At 45.9% G+C, this 13,616-nt stretch overlaps 1 protein-coding gene across 1 annotated transcript in view; it reads right to left on the bottom strand.

The window, feature by feature from the left end:
- The window catches only part of LOC125758895 (uncharacterized), an 89,624-nt gene extending 77,371 nt beyond the window's left edge, over positions 1–12,253 (bottom strand). Inside the window, exon 1 of the mRNA XM_049416661.1 lies at positions 12,057–12,253. The gene's annotated coding sequence lies outside the window, so the exon portion shown is untranslated. The remainder of the gene's footprint in view (positions 1–12,056) is intronic.
- Positions 12,254–13,616: the final 1,363 nt, after the last annotated feature.

Here is a 13,616-nt window from a genome sequence, read left to right as displayed (position 1 = left end):
TTTTGGTTCCTAACAAGTTATAATGCGACAAATGTGGCCAAGTCAGCCTAGCGGCCGCGCCGTTCGCTATGTGCTGACAATCGGATATAAGTTGTTCAAAATAATTGTACGCGACATAATTACAAAACAGCAGCTCCACAACAACAAGTGCGCAGCCAGGTGTCATAGAGCAGCAGGCTTTGTCTTGCGATCAGCCGCTTGACAAACCCGCAGAAGCGGCCGCTCGACGCGGCGTTCGCTCACATTACATGAGTGCCACTTCGACTGTGGATAGCTATTCATAGCTATTTCTACTTACTTTTGGTAAGATGTACAATTGTTCCCGTTTCCTAGGGCTTCTGGTCCCGTACATCATACGTATTCCATTTGATTGTATACGTTGACAGGCCTGTTTAACACAGACAAAAGGCCTCTATCGATACGTTTCACCCGCCTTCATTAACATCTCTCGGTAAACTAGTAATAATGAATTATTGCTGGGGTTTTACGTGCCAAAACTGCGATATTGTTATGAGAGACGTCGTAGGGGAGGCCTTCGGAAATATCGACCACCTCGGGTTCTTCAACGTGCACCAAAATCTGATTACACGGGCCTGTAACATTTCTTCCGCGCAGAAATGCGACCGCCGCGATTGGAACCGAACCCACGTTTTTCGGGTTAGCAGCCGAGCACCGTAAACACTATACCATCACGGCGGCTATCTCTGTAAGCTGATCAAGTCAGACGTAGACGACGAGGCTGAATGGCAACAGTAGAATGTGCATTATTTCAATCGATCAGACCAGTTAAAGAACGCAAATTAGCACTCACTCACTCACTCACTCACTCACTCACTCACTCACTCACTCACTCACTCACTCACTCACTCACTCACTCACTCACTCACTCACTCACTCACTCACTCACTCACTCACTCACTCACTCACTCACTCACTCACTCACTCACTCACTCACTCACTCACTCACTCACTCACTCACTCACTCACTCACTCACTCACTCACTCACTCACTCACTCACTCACTCACTCACTCACTCACTCACTCACTCACTCACTCACTCACTCACTCACTCACTCACTCACTCACTCACTCACTCACCGTGATGGTCTGTTCCATCACAGCGAACTTGGAGTGCAATATCGATTAGACAGCACGTTGGGCGTAACTAAATAGCGTTACGAGAGATGATTCCCAAGGACACTGCAACGATCCTGGAACCGCGTGTTGTTGTGGCCGATCAAGCGACGTCACTATTGTCATGGTATACGTTCATTTCTGCAAGCCATTCCTACGATAGAAGGGCGAAGCAGCAGCATCTAAAAAAATAACAGCAACAAAGACGCACATCTTGAAAGGACGAGCTTTACGACTTCCGCGCATACACTGGGAAAACATGAGTGTGAAAAGGTCAGAGGCATGACAGGCGAGGGAAGAGAAACGGGGAATAGCTAATGAGCTCACACACGCAAAAAGCACGCGCCACGCTTCGTCAGCTGTTCGCGTTGTGCGTTTACTGTGCATGCCTCAGGTAGGGAGCGCCGCTGTCATTTCTTCGGCGTCAGTGAATGGTTTGTTTCGGGATCTTCTGAATAGCAATTGATCGAGCTTGGCGGGGAGAGGAAATGGCCGATTCTTCCGACGGACCACACGCCGCCGTAAGGGAAGTAAGATACAGTACTTGCGTGCAGTGCGTGTCATTTGACTTATAAAGGTGGCCAAACGAAGCATGGTGAACTCCGCCGAAAACCAGTTCAGCTCCTTCAGCCATCTTCCGGTCTCTTTAGAACCGCTATTTTGCATCGCGTTGCGCAGTGAGGGCACTCTAGAGACTGTACGTGACATGTATATGTACATGCAAGTGCACCTTATTGCGCGCCTCGTGTAGTCTGCACACGTCAATTTTATCTCTGTTCGTTTACATAGACTTCACCAAATTAATGGCCCACTCGGCTGGTTTAAATCGACCGCTTTGAGCGCATTCGACTGGTTCTTTCAAAGCACAGCGCTCCAGCTCAGAGCGCTGGGCTCACATTAGACACCGGAGCGCAACCGAGATCTGGCAACGTTGTATAAAACCACGAGACTCCTGCAGCTTCCGTTGTTGGCATGACTTCAGCCGAGGTACTGCACGCAGCCTGAGTGCCTTGTTCGTAATTGTTAGCAAAAGAAGAGACACTGACGGGTTTTTTCTTCCGGTGTGGAGGATAAACACACTTGCTGTCTCTGTCGCACTGCGTATCTGTTATTGACGCGGTGTTTCCGTGTTGAGAAGCAGCTTCCTTTTTTGGGGGAGTTCGAGGTGGATTCGAACCGAAGCTTCTGCGCGTCAATCAAGTGTTTCACCACAGAGCCACGCCAGTGCTCGAAACTTTTTCGGAAAAAGAACCCACACAAGCGTCATGCATGACGAGGAAACGCGTTAACAAATGTAATATTACGTGGCAGAACAGTAGAATCGCAGCAGGCTTCACACAAGGCGAGTTGCGTGGTTGGTTGAAAGCGTCCCACTCATTACAAAAGGCTCGGCCACAATTCTTCATTATCGTCATCACCATCCACCGCAGCAACAACAAAGTGCACAGGTGCGCCAATCGCTTTAGAAGCGCGTAGTGGGTCATCCGCTGCTCCACAGAATGTGATTATTTATCGCGTAAAGGGCACCTCGCAATTGTGCTTGCAGTAGGCGCCTTAAGAAAGTTTGCAACAAGCCTCTATGAAGACTGCTCCCCCAGCTTACGCTGTGACTGTACTGAGTGTTTCGTGCGGGCCTGGCGTTTTTTAATGCTCCGTCTAGTGACACAAGCTTAAGACCTGAACCATGGTGCTGAATGTTTCACCTGTTTGAATGAACAAACGAGTGATACAAGACGGCAAGGAATGTTCGGTAAATGACACAGAAACAGTTTTTCGGAAGTTCATTTCCATCTGCCAAGTCCCAAACATCAATTGAATACTAAAGATGTCTTGATCCTTAGGAGCTTTAATCGTAGAATACAAAACGCAATTAGAGTAAGGCGGGGCAAAACGAGACGCGGGGCAACACCCGACATCTTGACTTTGCCGCCCTCTACAGCTAATACAAAAAGTACATTTTCTTTGTTTCTCTATTTCAGCAATACGTGCTGGTAGTTTTCGACGTTTTTTTGTGTAAAAGTTGATGATTGCCCACAGCGTTCGCGCGGGAAAAATTGCGCCGATGATGTCAGCGTGTTCGTGACCCGCCAAAAAGGGGCGAAATTCTGCTCGGCCAAATTTTCGGATCCGTGCATGAAGCTACTCCGGCGTCAGTACAACAACGTAAGTATTTATATCGGTACTTTATACTACTAGCTACATTCCACCAAAAGTTTAGTTCATTTGGTGCTGTGGGCCAAAGGGCAAAATTTTTTGAATTCGGGCTTGTGAGAGGGGCAAAACGCGAGAAAAAGGCATTGAATAGCCTTAGAGAGTGTCTCATTAAGTGAACCATTTATTTACGCTCATTATATATAATATTTTTTGTTTAGGATGGTACGGACGTACAAGAAAATATCATCTAGAGTTTACTGGGAGGAAAACGACCTGAGAAATGCACTGAATGCTTTTCAGGAGTTTCGGAGCAACACAACGTCGGGTTCTGTTTGGATTCAATGAGTGGAGTGCAAAGACTGGGCTCATGAAGACTGCGTGGGGGCCCACGGAGTGAATTTGTAGTGCATCTACTGCAAGAACTCAAAGGATAAAATTTTTTCACACTGTCTCGTTTTGCCTCACGCAGCGTCTCGTTTTGCTCCGCAGGTTGGGGCAAAATGAGACATCTGGTGCATTTTTTGTTTCGTTTTAAAATAATCTTTTGAACAGTCATAACATAGCCATATTTATGTAGCACATACCTTGTACCCGAAAGAAAGTTCCTGCATTGATATTTTATGGTAACGAGTGAAATAAAATAAAATATTCGCTATTTTCACATTTTTATCGCATTTTGCCCCGCCCTACACCCTATCAGCTTACATGTGGAGGAATGTTACGTAGCAGCCCTAAACCCTTTATTCAAATATAAAAGAACTGAGTACTTCCGATTGAGCCTTGAGAACCTAAGATTGAGCCACACGCGACAGAAGTTCAGGGGAAGTAGGAGGATTGCAGGGATGAAAAATCCTTGAATGGGGAATGTCGCTGGAGCCAGTGTTTCGACAAGTGCACTTGTCCTCAGTTGCTGCCTTGACGAGGACAAGTACACCTGTCAAACGCTGGCTTCAGGGACACCCCCTGTTCAAGAATTCTTTCATCTCTTTAACATTCAGCCATGTTATTTCTCGCATCAAAATGCCTTCAACTGCGAACAATTATTCCAAATATTTACGGGATCTGGTCACCTGTGAACTGTGATCATCTGTAATTCTTGCAATTATAAAGACTGATCAGACGTTGTTACTTTAATGTCGATGTTACAAAAGTCCGCGATTTGTTTTGCAAAGTGTGTGCGTATTTCAGAAAAAGAAATATAAATTTGGGTGCATTAAGAAGCCCTAATCATAGGATTGTTTTGTGACTGAAAGCCTGATCTTTGGTGAGATAGAAAATGTTTGCAAAAAGGAAGTGTCTTAGCAATTTCGGTTGTCGCTGTTGTGATGGAGTGTTGCGCGTGTGTGCGCGCGCGCCTGCAACAGCGAGAGTAACAAGTACCGGAAACGGCCACACTCAGAGTTCGCATTCGTCACCCGAACCATGGCAGTATAACTCCCTTCGTGAAACCTCGTTCATAGCCTTGTATAGCAGTCATTGATGGCTGTCGAGTTTGCCTTGACTGTCACCATAAAAATCCAAGTTCGTAACTCTTCAGTCTTCCTCCACGTTATCTCCAAACCGTGATGTTCTGCAAATATTACAAGTTCATCAAATTTCTCACCGCTGACAACAGCGGCTTTATTTTTCGATACCGGCTGGGTCGGCAACATTTCCACCTCGAGGCCACATCCACTTGATTTTGTAGCTGCAGTATGATCGACTCCTGTTTGTTTACCGCAGCGCTCCTGCATGCATACTGCTGTCTGACGTGTCGTTCAAAGCAGCACACGTGGCGCTAAGTCTATCTATTATGCATGCGATGTCAGGCAACGAGAGCGACGGTACGCCGTCGGCATGGGCCTGGGTCACGACCCGGTTTCGTCTGCGGTCGTTGTGGCAGCCAACCACCAGCCACGGCTAGGTGACCTAAACACACACTGCACTGGTTATACTAGGTTATACTGAGCCGAGTACGGGCAACTTCGTACGGAAGATAAAATGTTCTCAGTTTCACAACATTTGAACATTTAACCGTTCCTTGTCCTAGCGCTGGTACTTCAAAGTTTACATCGTGTTCTCGAATTCTCGAGTAGACCTAGAGATCAGGAAGTGATATTATAGCTAAGGGTTGTTCACACACAGGTAAAAAAAAAGTATCAAGGTGCCTATGCGAAGAAAAAATACAAAGAGAAATAACCTCGTGCTGCTGCAAGTGCACTTGTAGCGTGAGGTGGAAAGACATACGTGAAAAAAGACACTATTTAATAAAGCACAACATTACGTGCGCCTTTTAGGGCTCATATTTGTCGAGACGGTCAATATTTGCGAGCCCGGTTGGTCAGCGTGGCTTGCAGATGAGATACCACATGTATGCGAACGCACACAAGAAGAGCAAGCGAGTGTCCGCTTTGCTTCGCGCGAAGTCTTTTTTTACGACCGGGCGTTCAATAAAGCAGATCAATTTTGTGGATCGTGCAGCCTCACTTGGCCTCCATATGATGAGCCTTGAAGGAGGAGGAGGCACTTTTTTTTCAAAAGAAAACCTAAGATAGAAAAAAGAGTGTCGCTTAGCCTAACCAGAACCGACACCACTATTTAAGTCGCTAACGTAGACCGATTAGAGACACGCTTCTTTCGCTAAAGAGTCGTCATCAACGCTCTAGGAACCTTCCACACTTGAAGGTCCGTCTTTCGCCGAGCCGTAACGCGCTTGTTAGCCAGTGAAAAAACGGTCACCAGGAAAATATGAACAAGTACGCACGTCTTCGTAGAGGCTTTTTTAAGGAGATTTTAGAGATGTTGGGTAGAAACGGGACATGGTAAATTCATTGTTTAGGAAAAATAAGAAAATATAGCAAAATAACTGACAATTGGGTGAGTTGGTACTGATTCATCATTCACTGCGCAACGCCAGGCATAGACGAAGAGGAGACGCAAACAACACAAGTGCAAATGTGATATCTCCTCTTCGTCCGTGTCACAAGTCGATGGTTTGACGATGAGTCGTCTGGTCGGGAAGAGGCATCATGTTCCTGCCCGTAAATTGAAACGTGAACTGGTGCACGTGGAGGACCCGCTCAAGAGAGAAAAGTTCCCAGGCGTTGTCCATAGAATTCCCTGTGCAGACTGTGACTATGTTTGTATCGGGGAGAGCGGGAATTTCGAAAGGCGGCTGAAAGATCACACGAATGACGTCAGAAAGAAGAACGTCGCACCCAACACACTTGCGGAACACGTGGCTACTTCTAATCACGACACTGACTGTGCCAAGGCAACCATAATCGCAAAGGAAAGAAACTGGTGTTCGCGTCAATATCTGGAATCTCTTCTTATCCACACTACGAGAAAAAAAAAAAAAAAAACACTGAATAGAAATGACGGCAATCTCCCACCAGCGTATAGGTGTCTAGGCCCACATACTACAACGGACATAAGCCCGCTTCGCTGGGCCGCTTTTATGTGAACAAGGCTTCCGTACTGAAGCCGAAACGTCGTTTTTTCTTACTGTTCTAAAACCTTTTCATTTTGGTCGGCGTCTCTTCTTTTCATTTTTTCATCACGTCTGTGTCCAGTGTTGCGCAGTGAATGATTCCAGTATAGCACGAGACAGTTGAGAAAACAAAGGAATATGTTTTAAGGAAAATATAAATCAACACACAAAACTGAGAAAGAAAACATGCTGTCAGAACACAGGTGGTGGCTTAAATGAACTCTGGGAGGCCTTGTTAACACTGGCGTAGCCGGGGGAATCCACCGAAATTTTTAAATTTGTCATGTGTTGTGTATGTATACACGCACACATACAAACGCACGGACTAAAATACTTAAACTATGGTTGAAACCCCCTCCCCTCCCCCACCGAAAAAATTTCTGGCTACGCTACTGCTATACTTAACAACTTATCTTGACAGTGGAGCGAAGGCTACGAAGGCGGGGCTTCCACACATTCGTGTTGCTCCGCAAGTAGTACGACAGCTTGCGGCTGATTTCGGTTTTGCTCACTCGCATTGTTAACGCTTTCAGAGAATCACATATACGAAAAATGTGAATGGGAGCAGCATTTCGATTGTTCAGTGTACATCCTTGTGTCCTATTACGAGTATATTTTTCTTGGAGAACTAAACAGTGCGATTGCGGCCGCACATTGTCGCTTTTGCGCCACGGACGCCGTGTTTATTTTGGAAAGCGGGCGTGCTGAAAAGGTGGTACTGTCTAAGAAATGGAAAAGAAAGGACGGCATTATTGCAAAGTCAACAATAACTGTATTTTACCTACGACTTCCCGCAACTGTTTGAGTCTCATAATAAATAAAGCAGAATTTATTTCGGCAAAGCAAATGAGAAAATTATCTTCATTGATAATTTTCTCATTGTAAAGACGCAGCCAGGGAAATGTGTCGCAAGCTTTAGTTACAGAACTTAGCACAGCAAATTAGTAAAAGCGAGAAAGATGGGCTCAGTATGTTCTTTTCCGCAAGAATACATAAAGTGGACATGCCCTTCCGAGTCATTGTATCGGAAAGAGGAACGTGGCAAAAGCAACTTGGCTTGTTTATTCAGGACCATCTGAAGTGTCTAACAATTGATGACCCATTCCTAATCCAGAACTCGCAGGCATTGATTGAATTTATTAAACAGTCAAATCAAACTGATGTGCACGCTTTTTCAATAGACGTAAAAGACCTATATTACTCACTGCCTCACGATGAATTATTGGAATGTATAGGGGATGATATAGATGCCCTTGGTGAATTGAATTTCAAATTGAAAACGGGCATCAGTGCACGGGATTTCCTTGACCTCGTTTTGAGGTACCTTACCTCTACGTTCGTCGAATGGCACGATTGCATTTATCTGCAGAAAAAAGGGGGTTTCAATCGGCTCGTGCATAGCACCTTTACTGAGCGATTTGCTGTTGGCCAAAATGGGCAATTTACTGCAGAAAAAGTTAGAATATACGCATGTCATCAAAGTATTTAGATACGTGGATGACTTTTTGGTTGTTCTGAAGTGTAATTCTTCCATGTTCCACTCGCTATCGGCCCAAACGTTAAGCATGTTTGAAGATTGTTTGAAGCCTCTTCTGCTGACACATGAGATGCCCGACAATGACAGCTTAAGATTTTTAGATTTAAGACTGTTTTTCAGTGCACATTGTATGCGGTAACCGATACACACATCTTATTTGTTGGCGTTACGAACCACGTGCGCAGAAACCATTGCTTCCTTTTTATTCCGCCCACAGCAAGCTAGTGAAGCGAGGCATAGCACGTACCTGCCTCGTGAATGCTTTGAACAGGTCGTGCCATCACAGTATTTATGAGAGTTTCAAAGCTCAAGTGTCCCGACTTATGGCTTCAGGTTTTCCAGAGGCGTTCATCGCGTGTGTCGCAGAGTCCATCTTCCGGACTAGTAAGGCAGAGCAGAAGAAAGGACAAGCTCCGGGCAACACGGCAAAATAGCGTGAAAAGATAGCCGTTGTTTCGTACAAACAGCGCATATTTCACAGACTCAAGAAAATCGGGAAACGTGCCAGCGTTCGAGTGCTGTTTTCTGCACCGTTCAAGTTAATAAGTCTCGCTAAAACAACAAGCCCCCCCCCCCCCCCCCCCCAAGAAGCAGTCATCTGCTGAATGTAACGTTAAACATAGGACTTGGTATGTGCAATGCTCGCGGGAAGTTGTCTATATGGTTCCCATTTCCTGTGGTGGATCTTATGTCGGACAGACCGGAAGGTGTCTAAATGACTGACTAAAGGAACGTGCTAACAATGTTATAAATGGGAAAGATGGGTTTCTTGCAGAGCATTGTACCGCGTGCAACTGTGCGCCCCTTTTCGAGGACACCGTGACGCTGTATAAACACCGAGATGACCGCACCCGAATCATCGTCGAGGCTGCGCAGATGGCACGTGAACACGACTCATGCGTGAGCAAGCCTTCCTTGTCTCTCTCCGAGAAGGAATTAAGGTCTCTAGAAAGTGTCGGCGCGCGCAGCTAATGATAGTCCTTTGGTTTTTTTGTATTTTTTGGTTTTTTCCTAGATGTTTCCTTAGGTTCTTTTTGTATTTTTGATTTTTTGCCTTGTTCATCTTTGCATTCTTCATCTTTTGTCACGTGGTTGTGTCACCCATATATTTTCGTGTTCTGCACAATAAGCCTAGTTGGAAGTTAGCGCTCGTCTTCGCGTACCTTTTGCCTTTGTCCTGATTTCGCGGTATAACAATTGTCATGACCCACCAACTAGCCCAAGCCGCCACCCTTCTAGTAGCACTGGCGGGGAACAAAAGCCTCAGCGAGTAGTCCGCACATTTTCAACACTTTACTTCCTGTGTCTGGCCAAATATTCGAAATAAATATTCTTCTAAGCTACACACAACATTTGAAGAGTTAGTCCTTAACATTAAGAGCCTTCCTTTTACCTGAAAGTGGAAGAAGAGTCTTTCCTTACTCTGGCACAACTTAAAAAGCTCGCTTTCTGCTTTGGTATTAGAGAGTGACAATTGAAGTGACCGGAAGTTTCTTGGGGTGCAACACGTGCTTCTGCTATCGCAATGTTGAAACCGACCAAAAAGGAACGAAAAGGCACGCACACAACTGAGAGACCATCGAAAGCTGTGAGGATGAAAAAAAAAAACTATGATAATACGCGACTCGAACGCTAAGTGGTGAAGCACAAATCAGTAGCTAAACCGGGACAGAATGTCAAACCGCTTCGGCAGGTCGCAGCACCTCCGGGTGGCAATAGATTCGTCAACACAAACTGTGGAGAGAGAAAGAGAGAGAGAGACCGACCGACCGACCGACTGAATGAATGAATGAATGAACGCCGGTTTCAGAAATTTGGCAGGTGCAATATCCACTGTCCGGATCACAGCTGGGTTCACGATAACCACAAATGTAAAGGTGAAAGCATAATGTCTCATGTGAACATGACCTTGAGAGAAAAGCCGACGTGAGCGGCGTGATGGAAATGAAGCGAAAAAAAAAGAAATAAACAAAAATCACGTCAGCGCGCGAGCTCCGCGTTCTTTGTCCTTGCGGTATTCACGTAACTAAAACAGTTTCGCCGTAAGGGCGAAGCAATGAATGCGATAGCAAGAAATCGAAATGTCACACTAAGAACCAAAAGCAGCTCGATACTTGCAGCATGCCGCTGAAGCACAAAGAAGGACGCCCTAAATGAACGCACAGGCATACACAGGGCAAGCGTGAGCTAACAACTGTCACAGTCGTTACGCCTATGTGCTTGAGCAACACGCTGTAAGTGTCGAAAATGAAGAATCAGCTGACGGAATGACGTCCACTTCAGAGATTATTTACGACATTCGCATACTAGATACTTGAAAAATAATATTCCTCACGCTGCTCGCGCTGTATTCTCTATTAAGTTGAATGCTGTCTTCGAAATCGAAGCGGAACCAACATTGAACACTATGCATGACAGCGCGACAAAGGATAGTGGAACAGGCGAATCCGTTATTTAACTACGCTGTCACACTATGGATGAAGAAAAAAGTTAGGAGGGAGCATTGCGCGATTGAAGCCTATACAGTGTCAGCCCAACACGTGATCAGAGCGCGCTATAGTACTCCGCGTCTTGTTTTCTCTTCGAATATCTTCCGTGAGCCGGACGAACAAGTGTGCTTCGATTGAACACTACTGGGCATCAAACCTCAAAGTTTCGGGAAATCTCGTTTCTTGCGTGTTCTTGATGCAAAAAGTCACGTGCCGAGCATATACAGCTGGCTTCACGGAGCGCTCGCTTGCCAAGGCTGGCTGCGTGACGCAATGCTTCCTCCCTCTTTTTTTTCTTCCTACATGTGTCATACAATGTGGATCAACATTAACTGGCCCGGTGGCATAATTTGCGACACTGAAAATATTTTCAATTGCTTCTGCGGTCAGTATCATATTTATAAAAGTTTCACAAGCCACTTTCTCGCCGGTAATGCAGAGGAAGATCGAGCCGCCCCCACCAGATAACGCTGGCAAAGAAATTACGAGATTGTTTTTAATTATTGCAATGAGATGCACGATTACAATGAAGGGCAAGGAGATTTGGGCAAGGTGACTGACGTAATACGAAGCATTCTGACGTCATAGTGACTGGAGATGTGCGGTGACCTCTTGCTAACGGAAAAATATTCTTCATGCACTTTTGCGCAATAACACGCAGAATATGAGTATATTGCTGCTACTTATGTCGGAACTGCACGATAATAATCTTCTGATAGGTCACGGAGCGAGTTAACTCTATTCTACAGTGGCAACATTTTTAATGAGATCACTAATTCGAATCTTGATTACTCTGTTTTGCAAGTCGGGCTTTTTTACTTGTCAAATCGTATCATTACGGGGCATCGTATCATATAAGAACCGCAAAAACAGTGAATGAATGAATGAGAACAGTTTTAAACATAAGCTCTATCAAATATTTTTATTAAGTTCCCATCTATATAAGCTTTCGCTGCACCACACTTATGAATTCGCGATATTGTAAGCAGAAATGCACTGAGCAGAAAAAAAAAGAAGATCGCAGGCATGTGAAGTGGTGCGGACTCGGGCGCATGTGGAGTGCGTAGTGTGCCTTGCACGCATGTATGTAGGAAGAGAGTGACCCATTACTCTTAAAATGCCGATTGTTCTGGAATATCGGCTCTGAAGGTCAGACTGCACATTACTCGGAATGGTAATTAGTAATACGTCATGTCAGTCAAGTGCGTGCAAGAAAATGAACAAAAGCGCAAGTAGCCATCAAATGTGGTGTTTCGTGCCGACACGTACCACCGTCGACTGCAGTCGTTGTCCGCCGGTCAGGAAGGAAAAAGGAAGCGCCGATCTCGAGTTGTCCGCGCTGTCCGGCAGACGAATGCGTTCTCCTGTCCCAGACCTAGATATATTGAGCGGATTGACCGCGTAGCACAGTGGCCCGTCGGCCAGTCGCGTTTAGCGAAAGTCGTCTGCTGCCTCGGCGGCCTCGACTTCCATGGGCAGCTCCCGCCATCCGGTGGTACCTTTGGATAACAGCGCTGCGCCGTGGAAGATGAACAACGTTACATGCACCACGGAGTGCGCCGACACCGGAAACAGTTATAACATGACGCTTGGCAAAGTGCCATTGGTAGGGATGCTTTGCCAGTATCAGCGGCTGGGCCGTGTCACTGCAGGGGTGGAGGGAGGGGGCGGTACCTCTGCCGTGCCGCGTAGCATTTCTCACCATATTTAGCGCTAAGAAGGAACATTAAAGAAAGCCTGCGAAAAAAGAAGAAATTGCGCAAGCTTTCTCAAACTTTTTTTTATTACTTCCTTTTTAACGGTAAAAATGTATGTGTATCACCACCAACTCGCCCGACAACTAGTCTTATCTCACTATTTTGCCAGCATCACTACTGCCAGAGCCACTCTACTTGCACTTAAACAGCTCGAGGTCATGTGACCTGAACAGTAACGTCACTTTTAACGGACATGTCGCTGTTGGCTCTGGTTCTGGCAGTAGTGAAGCTGCGAAATAGTAAAAAGCGCGAAGGCGGAACGGCGTAGTTTACAGTGACACGGTCCTCCGGTGGCACTGGCAAAGCAGTGATACTTGCGCAGCTGTGCCAAACGTCGAGAAGATAACAACTTCAGGTGTGTCGGCGCACTCCGTAGTGCATATAAAATTTTTCAGTATTGCACTGCATTAGAAAGGCACGCACGAGCGAAGACGAAATCAGACAGGCAGGTGACAGAAAGGGCGACAAGATATTAACTTGACGAGGTGTATATAGTTGGTTCATATTTAAAACTGAGGATGCAACAGCGCGACGAAATCAAGGAAACAGGGTGTTTTATAGTGTTTGGTGTTTTGCTCGCGCTGTTTCACTGTCAGTCCTAAAGATATTAACCGATGCCGTGTCGCTCGCATCTATTACTTCGCAACCTCGGTATTGGACGACGGATGCGTACGCGTGAATGCTGTGCACTTTTCTGCCGTCGTTATACTTGTATTCCCGTTTCCCAGGGCGCAGCAACACTAACCGGGGACGACATGGTTAACCTCCCTGACTTTCCAACATCTCTGGCACGTCTCCGCTTTAGTCTCTACCAGAAGCAGAAAAAAAAAAAAAGAAAAACGCCATGCCTACGCGGAAAGCGCAGCACAGAGCGGCATTTCTAGAGCCCGTTGTAAAATCTCTTGGGGCTACTAATACAAGTACACATGCAAGGTACCCACTACGCCGTAAATAGCTTTTTTTGAAGTTGGGAAGCACATACTACGCCATTATTCGTCATTCTGCGGAGAAGACAGGTACCCGCTGCACATCTGTAAGGAATTATGTGCACTTTGTTGATGCGGCGGCTGAT

This window comes from Rhipicephalus sanguineus, chromosome 6 (assembly GCF_013339695.2).
Source record: "Rhipicephalus sanguineus isolate Rsan-2018 chromosome 6, BIME_Rsan_1.4, whole genome shotgun sequence".
Taxonomy (NCBI): domain Eukaryota; kingdom Metazoa; phylum Arthropoda; class Arachnida; order Ixodida; family Ixodidae; genus Rhipicephalus; species Rhipicephalus sanguineus.
The sequence above is the reverse complement of the archived record's forward strand: the minus strand, read 5'-3'. Positions and strand labels throughout refer to the sequence as shown.